Genomic DNA, 13,816 nt, shown 5'->3' with positions numbered 1-13,816 from the left:
CTAAAAAGGGCAAACAATCTCACAGTGATTCAGAAGATGATCTCCCCAGTAAGGTAGAACACCCGCTGTGCCCTGTTTTAATTGCTAGTACATTCAGCAGATAAACAAACTTAATGATTTCACAGGCATTTCACTGGTCACAGAGATGTGTTGCAAAGGGCTCAGATTAAACATGGAAAATGTAACTTTGTGTGAGAAGGTGATGCTAATAACTAGTTATTAAAAAAATGCCTACTGTATAACACAGTGGTAATCAAAATCGGTGGGACAAATAAAAGTGTTTTGATGTTTTGTCTAGTATAGCTCTTTTCATAGATTCATAAAATCACAGAATGGTTTGGGTTGGAAGGGACCTTAAAGATCATCTAATTCCAACCCCCTAGTATGGGCAGGGACACCTCCCACTAGATCAGGTTGCCCAAAGCTCCACTCAGCCTGGCCTTGAGCACTTCTAGGGATGGGGCATCCCTAGAAGCTTCTCTCAGCAACCTGTTCCAGTGAGGAACATCACTTATGTTTTTAGATCTCTTAGATGTTTGAAAATACAGAGTGTTAATTTCAAGTGTGATTAAATAAAAACTAATCTGTGGTGGTAGTTTCCATTCTGGAAAGGGAACTCTATGACTTAAATTCATAGTGAAGACAGTTACACCTGACCATGATCTCTAACATGCTCCTATCACTCCTGTTCCTCTGGAAATATCTACTTGAATTTATTGCTTGTGCATTTTGGATGTCTTTCAAAGGATTTTTTTTTCTGTGTGTCTGTTCGGGAAAATCTTATCAATACCATTTTGTTCTATGAGAAACCATGTCTAGCTATTTCCCCTTCTGAAAGGGTGCTGAAAATATTGCTTTTCTTCCTTCAAAGCTTTTTATCACATCTCTCCTGAAAACAGCTCCAGTTCATACCCCAAAACTCTGGATAAAGCATTTCCATAGCAGCCAAGTTACCATTTTCATCCTCCATAAGTATTGTGATATCCCTTTTTGATCCTTCTTTGTCTTTTGTATGTTTAAATAATAAGAAAAAATATATAATTATGCCTGCTCCAAATGCTTTTATAACTGTATCAAATTGTTATCTCCTTTATTCTTTATCTTTCTCACATTGTTTCTTTACAGGTTCAAGTATGATGATGCTGTGGGTGGTTAATTCATAAGTCACATTTCCATTCCCTGGCATTTTTTTGTTATTTTGTAGTGCAGTCAAGTCAGTTTCAAAGAACTGACCTGCATTATTTCCTTATTTCTGCTTTGGATTTTCCTTACAGGCACATCAGTTTCCAAACCAAGCTGTATTCAAAATGCAACTGAGTAAGTTAATGCATTAACCTTTTCTGAAAACACTTTGTTCCTTATAAAGCCTTGTTCCTCAGTGCTTTGATGGCCTGTAATTACCATTAATGCCAATATATTTCTTAAGCAGCCAAAGACTGGGGAAAGCATATTTTAATACATCCCCATTTAACTGTATGTTATTAGCTGCTCTTTTTAGGAGCAAAGGAACTGTTCCCATTACCAGTCTGAACATTCAGATAATTCAAATACTACAGAATTCACTGCCAGTGACTGTAGAAGTGGGGGTTGGTTCTCCATTTCAGCTTTCTTTATAGCACTTTTAAAACTGATACTATTAATTACACAGTCCAGTGGGGAAAATATGTTGGCCTCTCATTTTTGTGTTCTTCTTTCTTTCTTGTACAACCTGTCCTTTCGTCTTCATTAATTTTGAGGGATTGATCTCAAAGAAAGAATCTCTTCCTGCTGGCTGCCAGTCATGGCTTTTAGGAGAAGAAGAAAAGCTGTTGTCAACTTTCAAGCTTCACAGTCCTGGAAGTGGTGCTGTTTGGGCACTCTGCCCTCACCATTGGGTGTCATCTTCAGAATAATGTTTGCATAGGCTTCAGCAGAGATAGCTCAGAGCAGAAAGATACCCACTATTCATTTCTGTGTCTATTTGTTTATTCTCTGTAAGTAATGGAATCAATTCCACCTCTGAAGGCAGAAAGCAAATTCAACAAGATCGAAGCACACTGCATACTCCAAACAACCCAATTCTATCTTATTCAACCAGATGAACCCTGGGAATGTGCTGTGCTCTCGTTGACAGTGGAGGGGCTGCTGGCCAGGGCTAGGCTCAGATGCCAAGGCACAGGCAGTAGCCCAGGTATTTACGGGAGGTATGTTACCATTCTGGCTCTTGGTCAGAACAGGAGACGTGACCAGGGGTAGAGATGAGGGTAGAGATAAGATGAGATGAGATGAGATGAGATGAGATGAGATGAGATGAGATGAGATGAGATGAGATGAGATGAGATGAGATGAGATGAGGGTAGAGTAGAGATGAGATGACAGCGAGTTTGATCTGGCATAAAATGGGTCAGAAAGATGAGGTGATGGGGTGAAGACTCAGAGCAGGCAGGGTGCTGGCTTGGAGCAGCTCAGCCTGCATTTGGGTCATGGCTTCACACTCAGAGACGGGGCACTGGCACATTACCTTTGTCAGCTTCTTGTGCACTCCATTAATGTCAGTGATAACTGAGATACTTTTATTTCTCCAGTGAGGTTGGTGACCCTCTTTCTTGTGATCTTTGCTGGCTCACATGCAGCTGCTTGTGTTTGTACTCAGCAAGCAAAGCTGAGTTTCTGCTGCTGCTGGGTGAGATGGCAGCATCTAGAAACCCAAGCTGCTGATCCTGTTAGGTGGATCATGTCCCTGCTCTAGTGCAAAGTTGTGTCAGCAGAGTGGTGATCAATATGGACTCATGTGTTTGTATCCTAAGTGCAAAATTGCTTTAATCTGGTAGCGCCAACAGATCCTCTCTGCTTCTTTTGAGAGTGTGGGCTTTTCAGAGGCAATTTCTCTTCTCAGGGAGTCCTTTGTCTTCCATGCATGTGAAGACAAAGTACATATGGAAAGGGATGGGATATTCCCTCTGAATTGTGTGCCATTCTGGTGTGGGACTTGCAGCACTGCAACATGTCTGCAGTGGTCAGCAGGAGGTCTACAACCATGCTGCTTGTTCTGGAGATCATCTTCCCACTCCCTCACTCTCATTGTGAAGGACGGCTGCTTTAGAGCTGCTCACAGTATGATCTCCTTGAAGCTGGGATCAGAATCTTTTCCCAGAGCTCCCTGAGGCCTGCTTTTCCATCTGGCTGCTTCATTTAATGGCATATAATTAGGGTGGAGCCACAGTCTGCTTGCTGATGGGCAAGGACAGTTTTGACCTCAATTAACCTGGAGTCAGCCTACGTCTCTATCACTGTGCTTACATCTCTGTTCTCGTGGCCTTTTGCCACTTTGCTTTTTCAGTTATGCCCAGCAATCGGGATATCAGTCTGGTTTGGTCACATACAGGAGCACAGTGCTCTCTGAACCCCAGAGTGTTATGACATGCCTGGGATCATGGCTCAGGTCTCTTTCTTCTGGCATTACATTACTTAAAGAGCTTGATTGTACAGCTGTGTCGCGATGGGACTGTACATCACATGGCTTGTTCTCCCAGAAAATATAGAAACCTCTGGGATCATAAGTGGTTTGACCTTGTTTCAAGCAGACTTTCTGGTCTTGCAATGTGGCTTCACCCTCTGTGGGCAACTAGATCGGCATGGCAAACCCATAATTATGTGGCTTGTCCTCTGGGAGCATGTCAAGCTCTTCCAGTTCTTGATCAGTGTGATCCCATATAGCAAACACACTCAGGCCATGGAATGGCTCAGAGTTTGAAAAAGGCAGAGATAAATTCAGAAACACTTAAAACCCAGCCAAGTTGGGTTTTTCAAAAGAGTCAAAATAAAAGTTTCTTTTTACACATAAGCAAGAGGAGAAATTTCACAATGTAGATGTACGCTTGATATAAAATGTATGAAAGATAAAAGGTATATTTCTGGGTTGTATTTTCACCAAGTAGAAGGCAGAAAAAAACATCAAAGATATTATTCACTTAAGGCAAGGGACTAGTTAGAATAGTGAATACTGGAAGAATTGGCAAGTATAATAATTAATCCAGTGGGAACATTTTTTAGTAATTTCTCAGACTGGATTTGGCCTTGGATGCCTGAGGAATCAGAAAAAGTATATTTCAAGCAAAAGTCAACACAGCTTTAGGGGATGAGATCTTCTGCCCTCTGTAGACTATTTTTCAATAAATGTTGAAGGAAAGAATAATTAAGATATATTCAAAATGGAGTAACATGAAAAAATATTTTATTGGCTTTATAGTTTTCGTATGGTATCATATAGGGTAGTTATTAAGGAAGAGAAAATGCAGATGGGTACAGGTGGCAGGCCAAGAGCATTACTGTTAAAACTATGCTACTAGCCCAAAGGAATGATACCAGTGGGCTTCTCAAAGACTGGTGTTAGCCCTGGTCACATGTAATACTTCCAGTGATCCATCAGTTTCAAAACAGAAGATGACTGTAATAATGAAGTTTGCTAGCAGCACAAAGGTTGGCAGTGACCCATGTGCAGAGAACAACCAGCTGGAGGTGGGCTGACGTTCAGCTGTGAAAGATTGCACGCTTGTAGCAAACAATGGGGATTTCTTCCATATGCTCATTAGCTCAAAATAAGAATTTTATTATTAAAATTATAATGTTTTATTATATTATTATATTTTTATCCATATTTATTATATTATATTATAATTAAAATTAAAAATAATAAGGGGGAGAAAAGCTTGAACAGACCAGCTGATCTCCAGGCAGCTGTGAACCATCCTTGCGGCGTGGCCACGTAATGGCAAATGTGAGCTTGAGTTAGGTCAGAAGAAACGTTAGCAATAGAGATAGGGAAAGGTTAATGCTACCCACAGCAGGGACTGCTGTGATTGCATCTGGAAAACTGTATAGGAATGTTGGCCATCCACAGTCACATTGATGCACATCTGGGATGTTGCCCATCTCAGGAGAGGCTGGGCTGGGGGATGTAAGCTGGACACAAGTAAATGTGGGCTGAATGTTAGGAGGTTTCTCATTGGGAAGGGGCAAAGTTGCACAAGTAAATGTAAATGACCTGGCTGACCTCAGGATAAATTTAGCAAGGTTGGTGAGAGGAAGGAGGTACTTTGCCTTCCTTTGATGGCAGATACTGAGCAACCTGAGACAGGATGCTTTGGTCCTGTGCCCTGTTCTCCGGCTCCTAACCAGAGAAGGCAGGTAAGAAGCACACAGCACACTTTTACAACCAAGCTTCTTGGACAAGAGAGCAGGGGTGTTACAGTGAGTGCCGATAGCGTGACTTTCCCTACCCAGTGCCATTCATCCCTGCATGAAAAGAGGGACAGAAGAGCTTTGAAAGAGCTTTAGAATAGTTAGCATCAGGAATCAGTGCAAAACAAATCCAACTGTACTACACTGCGTTTGGAGCCACATCTTGTTAAAGCAGCCCGGATGAACAGGAGACAGGGGCAGTTTGCCAATGTATTCAGCAGATCTACAGTCATGGCTGGTCAGCAGCTTTCTAAAATTACAACAGTCATCTAAGACAGATTTTCTTCATGACCAAACCACCTTTTTAATAGGTTCAGTAAATAAAATGTACTCTGGTAGCATTTTTTCTCAATCATAAGGCAGTAAATTGCCCTTATGATACTATTTTTAAATTCCTTCTGCATTTTCCATTGCTTCTCCTAAATAGTATTATCTTCAAAAAAAGCAATGATCACCTACATTATCAAAAGGAAAAACTATGCCACTTTAACTTTTACCTGCCAGTGGATGTAAGGAGGCCATTATACAGATATTTATCATGGCCTTCAAGAAGTTACAAGGTAATTTAAGTTCCATTCAAAATCTCTTTCCAGCCTGGACTAGTTAACTCAGCCTCTATTTTATTTTTTTTTTTCCTTCCCATGGGAAATAATAACTCACTGCTGGCTCACTGTTATTTTTACTGCCTTATTTTGTGAAGTTTAGCTTTCTTCTCATCTACATTTGAGAGATGATGAGGCTTTAGGAAACCCGAGGGATTATTATACTTGCCAATGCCCTCACACAAGAGGAGAAGCAAATTCATTCTTAGATCTCTTCAGAGCTAAAACGAAGACAGATACTTGTTCTGTCCTCCCAAAGTCTGCAGCATAGTAAAAAGTACATCAGGATTACAGTAACAAGGGCAGTCTGTATCTGTATGACTGTGGATAAATCTGGTGGAGGGGCTGCAAGGAGAGGCTGTGGGAGCTGGGTGCACAGAGCTGCCATCCTTCAGAGTACAGGGCACCTCTCCAAAACACTTCAGGGGGGCCACTATGAATCAAGCTCACTGGGGAAGTGTGCAAATTTGGTGGGTCTCATATTTGAATCAAGAACTGAACTTTCCCTAAAATGAAGGCAAGATCCAAGCACGTTTTCCCAGCTCACACTCAAACTGCAAATCTGTTTTCCACATTCACAGTTTGTTTAGTTCTAGTACTTGTGTATTTAGCTGTTGTGATGTTTTCCAGGCAGCGTGGGTTGCAAATGAACCATATAATCCATGTGCATTTTTGGAAATGTTCTGCTCTATCCAAAACCAGGCTGAGGCTGATGGCAAATAGAGTTTTGCTGAGGAAAGACGCTGATTTGCTTTGCAGCTTTGCCCAGAGCTCAGCTGATGCTGACTGCATTTCAGAGCGTTGATTTCAATTACGTGAATGAGCTGGCACATTGGTCATAGGGGCCTTTCTTTTAGCACCATTAGCAGTTGCAACACAAAAGGAAAATGAACAGAAAGACGCATTCAGCTGGGGTTAGCTGAGTCTTAGTCTTTTGTCTAGAAAATCCTTAACTTCCCCATTGAAGTCTATTGTAACAAATTAAAAACTTTTCTCTGTTTTTCCCTCAAAATCAGTTCATGTCAATAATGCTTTTAGCTTGGATAAAGGAGAAGGAAGTTGAAGGTTGGATTTACTATTCATTAAGGTAAATTCATATGCTGTTCTTTATGCAGTGTTGAAAAGTGCTGCACAATGCAATAAAGGTGCTCAGGGCATGGGGCTAAAGAGAAGAAGGGTAGAGAAATAGTGCTAACGTATCAGGAGTGCCTTCTGAGTTGTGTGCTGAAAGCTAAAAGCAACAAAAGTCATCCTATTTTGTTTATACATTTATAAAGAATCCACTCAAATGCAAAAGGAAAAAAAAAAAAAAAGAATTACTCAAGAATACCCTGGGGACATGTCACCTTTTTCAGGCTCCTGTTGCATTACAGAGGTCAGAGCCAAGCTCTTCTTGGCCATGACAGGTGATCGCAGCTTCAGGGGGCTCGGGCTGGATTTGGGGAAACCTTGTCCCAAAGTGGGGAGCAGCCCTGGGGCAGGTCCCCAGTGAGGTGGGGGAGCTTCATCTCTCTCTGCCTGCTCCTGGGACAAACAGTGCTGTTGGGCATTACCCCAGAGGCTAGTGAAACACCAGTGGCCTTAACAATTTATGCTTTTTCAAGATAAATATATATATAAAAAAGTGAAAAACAAAAAGGTATTTCCTTTGGTAATTACTCAGAATGCATACAAGGCAAAAATAATGTTCTGGGAAAGTTTTCCTTTGTTGATACCGATAAGGTCAAGGAAAGAAATCTCTGTGGATGCTCCTGTACATATACAATCTGTACATGGTGAAAAGATGCTTGATAACATAGTCAAAATCATTTTTCTTCTTGGTTTCTTTCAGGGATTGTGAACGTGATTGTGTTTTAGTTGAAGTCTGTCATCTTTGGCTGGTCGATTCAGTAGGCTACAGTGTCACAAACAGCAAGGTGTTGCTTTAAGTCATTGCTTTTATGACTGAGGAAATGATATTGTGCGGAACAGTAGTTCCTACTTCTTTTGCCTTTCTTCACGTTTATCCTGATTGAACGTCTGTTTCCTTCACTCATGTCAGAGTAGAATCTATTCTTTATGGCAGATTTCCCTCACTGGAATTCATTTTCACATTTGATATGTCAACAGCTCATGGCTGCATATTGATTTTGTGAAAACTTTTATTTAAAACGCCAGGATAATGATTTACTTTGCTTAAATATTTGTCACTGGATCCCCTTTTACTAAGACACTGACTGCACATTTTCATACACAAACATGAAATAAGGCTATTGAAATGCAGCTAGATCTGATTCTTAGCATTAGTTATACAAAATATTAGTACTGAAAACCATAATTCGGCAAGTTTCAACATTTTTACTATATGATATGATGTCACACAGTTTCACTCCATTCACATTTACACCTTGAGACTGTTCTTCAATAGATCCACGACCTGTGGCTATAGAATAAATTCATTTGAAAACTGATTTAGTATTAAAAGGGAGTCTGATAACCATTTATAATAGTAAAAGCAATTCCTTAATCTATATGAAAAACAGCCACCTACAATTATCCTTCAGCAATTTAAAATGCTAGTTGAGGCCCTTTCTGACACAGAAAATATATGTCTATGTGCATGGTGAAGATATTTAATGATCACATGTTGCATTAACTGGATAGGAAAATTAATCCCGTCCAATGTAAAAGTATGAGTTTCATTAGCTGAATCAAGATGAATGTGACATTCCTAGTGGGTGAGTCTATTTTGGGGAAATCATGAGGCTGGAATAAGATTAAAATAACAAATGTGGCAGTTGGATCGTGTTGCTAACTGTAAAATATTCCCCCTGAAAAGGTTGCAACTTGTTCCTTTTATAACAACTCTGTTTTAGCTCCCCTATAATTTTGGACTGAAAAATTCCAGCTCAACTTTGAGGTCAAAGGAGAATGTCTTACTACAGAGTTCTGTCTGTTTATGCAGAACAAATTTACTAAACAACCTTGTTGGAATGGTGACTTCTGCCTTCCTTACCTCACCTGAACTCCCAAATTATCTTTAAACTTTTCCTAATGTAAAATTCCATTGCAACATTGTGCTCGGGTTATATTTAAAAAATAAGTCAGCTGTACTCAGGCAAAGCATTTGGTTGTCTCATGGACAATTTAAAGTCAAGCTGCTCCCTCTGATGTAATTGTGCTTTCACTCTGATTAGTAAACACGGAAGAGAACACTTGCATACTGCATGAGTAAAGATCCTGTTGGGGCTTTTCTGGTCACACCAAAGCTGGCAGCCTCAGTATGCTTTTGTAGCTTCTGTAGCCATCACAAATCTTCCTGCTAATGCACAAGTATTTTCTTACTAGTTCATTTAATGTGGAGAAATTATTTTTGAATTTGAAACTATCACATTACTATAATAGTGATTTTAAGCCCCCACATATTCTGTGTAAGAAAAACACACTTTGCAAAAGCTTTGATTATGTCAGCTGGTGTAAGAGACTTCCTCTTGTATAGCTTTGCAGCGCTGATAGGCTTTATTTCCCAGATGAAAGCAGTCTGCCCTGCAGCGTTTGACTCCTGTGTGGATACTGCCACTTGGCTCCTGAAGCTGCTGTGAGCAAGGCAGGTAGAGTCAAGGAGCCCATTAAAGTACGTGTGGTCTGAACAAGGGCTAATTCATTACCAAGAATAACTTTGAACTGACACGAAAAGTCAGCACTTCTTGGCATGGGAAAGCTGCTTAATTCTTCCAGGACCTTAGAGTGTGTTATTTTTAGATGAAAATAATCATGGGCTGTTAAGCACAAAGAGAACCTGAGACATAAAGAAGCCCTGTGGCACTGTGCGTGGTGCTGGGAAAGTCTCACTGCAGCAGTTTTACGCTGGCGTAGATGTATGAGACTTCACGTCTGGCGCTGTATGGCCATTCCTCCACAAACTAGACACACTTGTGTCACCCAGGAATGACAAATTGCCATTTCCAATTTCCAATTACCCGTTCTCAATTGATTTGGAAACAAAAATGTGAGCTATTTCTGGAGACAGAAAGGAGACATTAGGAGTAAGCAGAATTGCTTCAGTTTGTTCTTTGTTCTCCATGGAAATGACTGTCTTACCCATATACAGTTCTGTTTTCGAAGGGGAGGAGAAAGGGATCTGTCCTAAGCCATTTTCTAGAAATAGCTGTAGATCTCTGATGACAGAGCTGGTACTGAAGTCCTTGTACTTGGACTGAAGGCATCAGCAAAGCAGACCAACACTGAAAAATACTTTGTCATTGCCAGAAGTATTACAATTCTGAGCCACAGTTTCAGAGGAGACGAATTGGGTGAGTCAGCTGCGAGAGAGCACTGTGGCATGGCGACCTCGCAGGAGTGCCAGGCCAGAACCCGCCAAACTTCCCAAAGGAGAACATCAGGACAGATGACAGTTCAATACAGAGATTTATCTTGAGACCTCCTTGATCCCAATGGTAAGGAGTGGTGCTGGGGCACGCCATCGCAGTGGGAGCTGCATCCTCAGATGTGGATGAGCACTGGGTCTGAGGTCTGAGTGCCGGGCAGAAGAAGACCCAGAGACCAGCTCAGACAGTATCCAAGAAAGGCTTCCAAAGGCATCAAAAAAAAACAACAAAACAACACATTGAGCTCCTACTGAGACTTCCTGTCCAGGGCAAGGAAAAGATGTGCTTTTATTGGTACATAGTCTGGAAGGAAATTTTTGCAACGGTGAACTTGGCTCTCTGAATTCCAGCACTTAGCTGTTCTCCGTCACACTTGTTGCAGGAACAGCCCTCAGGCATGGCGATAATAAAGCTGTTGATATCTCAGGATCAGTAGGTTTTAAAATAAGCCAGAGAAGTGCCTTTGTAAGGGAAAAAAAACAAGTTCACCATATATAAGGGGAAAGTTGCAACATTTTCCAACAGAAATTGATGTGTCCTGGGCTTTGCTGATGCCAAGCAGGTCAGAACTGGAGCTAACTCGTGAGCAGGATGTGGAGTACAGACCCCATGAGGTCCAGCACTTTGGTGACACTGTGATTCTGTAAAAGAGACTGTTCCATGCATGATCCTGGTCCAAATCTTAAATAATAATCTAGAATGAACTGTTTGATCCCCGGACATTTTGCAGAGATATAAGCAATACTGTCCAGACTGCAGCATGTGGCCTGTAGCAATGTATCTTTACAAAGGATAAACGTCAATGATGCTTTTTGCAAATGCGCCTATCAAAAATACTCTGTGGTAACTCCTCAAGCAGAACTTGTTGCAAATTTAAGCTTGTGACATTGTGGATTTGAAAGGAGGACGCTTGGAGGGACGGCACTGGTCTCAGTTTTACAGCCCTGTGCCTGCTCCATCCCTTGCCCTTGCAGCTGGTTGCTGCCCTGCTAGGTGTCACTATTTCTACAGCTCAGTAAGGAAGAAACATGTGAGATGCCCTGGGGACTAAGTGCATCCCTTTAAGAGCAGGGCCGAGCCTTTCTGTTTCTTGCACCTGGGGTTTTGTCACATTATCAGGAAGAGATGTGCATTTTCACCCACGGTTTTAGCCTCTGTCCTCCTAGCTCCAAAGGTAATGAAAATGAGTTTAAATAATCATGGTGTTTTTCACTTTATATGTAATACAGCAAAGACTGAATTTGGGCTTACACCACAAGTGATATGTTCCTACGGAACACAGGTCTGTGCAGTGGGGATGCTCTGTGCTCTGCTCCTGCAAATGGTAGAGCCATATCTAAAAAACAAAACAAACAAACAAACAAACAACAACAAAAAAAAAACACCACAAAACAGAAAGCTGACTTTTTTAAAGCTTCTTATCTAGGTGCTTATTTCACTGCTGCAATGATTACCAGTTCTCTTGCATGAGGTGTTTTTACACACATAAAAGCTTGGTCTTGCAAACTGACCCTCTGTGAAAGGATGCTTGCATGCTGCTACTGACAGGCCCAGGAAACCAAGTGAGTGCGAAGGGCAGCCTGTGTACTCCTCACTCTGCTGGACAGGGCCAGCCTGACAGGAAGCAAAAACACCTTTTCTCTCCTTTACTCAGCAAGGTGAAGGGTTCAACAAATCAGAGGCTAGGTTTGGCCCACAGGTGCTGTTGCATATAGGATTTAGAAACGCTTACATGGAGAAAAATGTTCTTTAATCAGCATCTTTTACTTTATTGCAATTAACTCTGATATGCTAATACTGTCTTACTGATTACAGATCATCAGCTTTGCTCTGATAGTCCTGAATTACCCTAGGATAATGAGATTTCCATTTCTAAACGTCCTGTGTGTTCCATCCAAATTACATCTGTATTCATGTACGTACCAAATATGAATTATTCTCACAAAATTTACATCAAACATCCTTCCTGTTTCAAAAATGCCATGTCACACTCAGTTAAAAACAGCTTTCCTGTGTTTTAGCACTCACCTAAAATACTGTTATTATTAGCCCTGTGTTATTATTGCTGTGTATTTAAGCCCAACCCAGCCACAAGCCCTGCCTTCACTTTTTGTGGATGTCTCTGGGGACAGACAGCAACCATGCCACCTGGCAGTCATCCATTGCCTTCACAAAGACCTGTTGAGGGAACAGGACAACCCCTCATGGCCTTTAAAAAGGAAAGAAACTTGTAGAAGGAATCCTCTTTCATGCACAGCGTGAATCTCCTGTATATCAAGAATAGCAGTGTCTATGCTGTAAGGTGAGAGCAGAAAACTCGATTTGGCATTTTACAGTGAAAGGGGGAGAGAAAGAGGGAGAGAGAGAGAAAGAAAAAAAAACTGTATTATAATTTGTAATGCCTTACACATCACTCTTGCACCAAGGAAGTACATTCAGTAGTGATATCATGGCAGGTGAAGCTCTGAAATCAAATTACTGATGCAGAAATAATTGCTCTTAGCCCATGACTGGAATGTGCCATGACAGCAGCATCGCACCAAAGCAAGTGCAGCAAAGAAAATAATTGCCAGGAGGTCTGACAGTGAAGTCGCTGCACTTGCAGTGGAGCTTGGTAAAGCCATGTGAAGTCCCCTGCTCCCCATCTGTTTCCCAGGCAGCAGTGTGGGACTGGCGCGCACAGCCCGAGCAACAAGAGGCATTGAAGCTACTCACAGCTTATTTTAGGATGGGGCTGATCTGTTGACCTTAGCTTTAGGTGACCTCTCATGATGCCATCTCTGTGATCTACATTTTTATCCGAAACCTCTTGCCTTGCCGGCTGACATGTTACCTGGTATCACAGTGCCTGTCAGGAGCAAGCCTGTGCTTTGACCAAATCGAGGGTCTTCAGATTTATTTTTTTCCCTCCGTCTAATTCTGAACAAAGAGGAAAAAAGTTTTGCTTGCATTATATCAAATGTTAAAAAAGAAGGTAGCCATTATTAATGAAACTAAAGCCTTTCCTAGCTGTAAGTTACCATAAAATCGTATCTGAGGTAATGTAATCTCAGGGAAATGTAATATGCTGCAACCTCAGATTCCAGCAAGAGGCCAGACACGATACATACCCCCTTTCATGGTCTTCACATTAGCCCAATTTGCAGAACAAACATATTCAACCTTCAGCCCTAGTGCTGTGACCCGTGAATAATGCTTTTAATAGGATTGACACATCTGACCAGCACTCTGGGACAAAACTCCCCTTGAATTCAGTGCAAACTGCTCTGGTTCCTTTGTTTTTCCAGCAAAACATCTGCCTACCAACTCCTCTGAGAAGGACTTGCTGTCCAAGTAAAGGAAGGTCAGAGCCACAATAATATTGTGATGACCTGTAGGACAAATGTGATTTGTAGCCCCCTTTTCTTTCTTTAGCAGAGACGTTAACAACCTTTTTTTGCAGCAGCGATAAATTTTCTAGGCACCTGGCAGAGGTTAGGCTCTCTCCCATGCTTGGCAATGGTGAGGGGGTTCTATGATTTTGACCTTTATATAGTTTACACAATGATTCTATTGAAGTAATGTATGTTAGATCCACTTGGATTTTGGTTGTAGATCTTTAAGTTACTAAAACTCACCATAAAAATG

Source organism: Netta rufina (assembly GCF_964035555.1).
Source record: "Netta rufina genome assembly, chromosome: 7".
NCBI classification, from domain to species: Eukaryota; Metazoa; Chordata; class Aves; order Anseriformes; family Anatidae; genus Netta; species Netta rufina.
The sequence above is the reverse complement of the archived record's forward strand: the minus strand, read 5'-3'. Positions refer to the sequence as shown.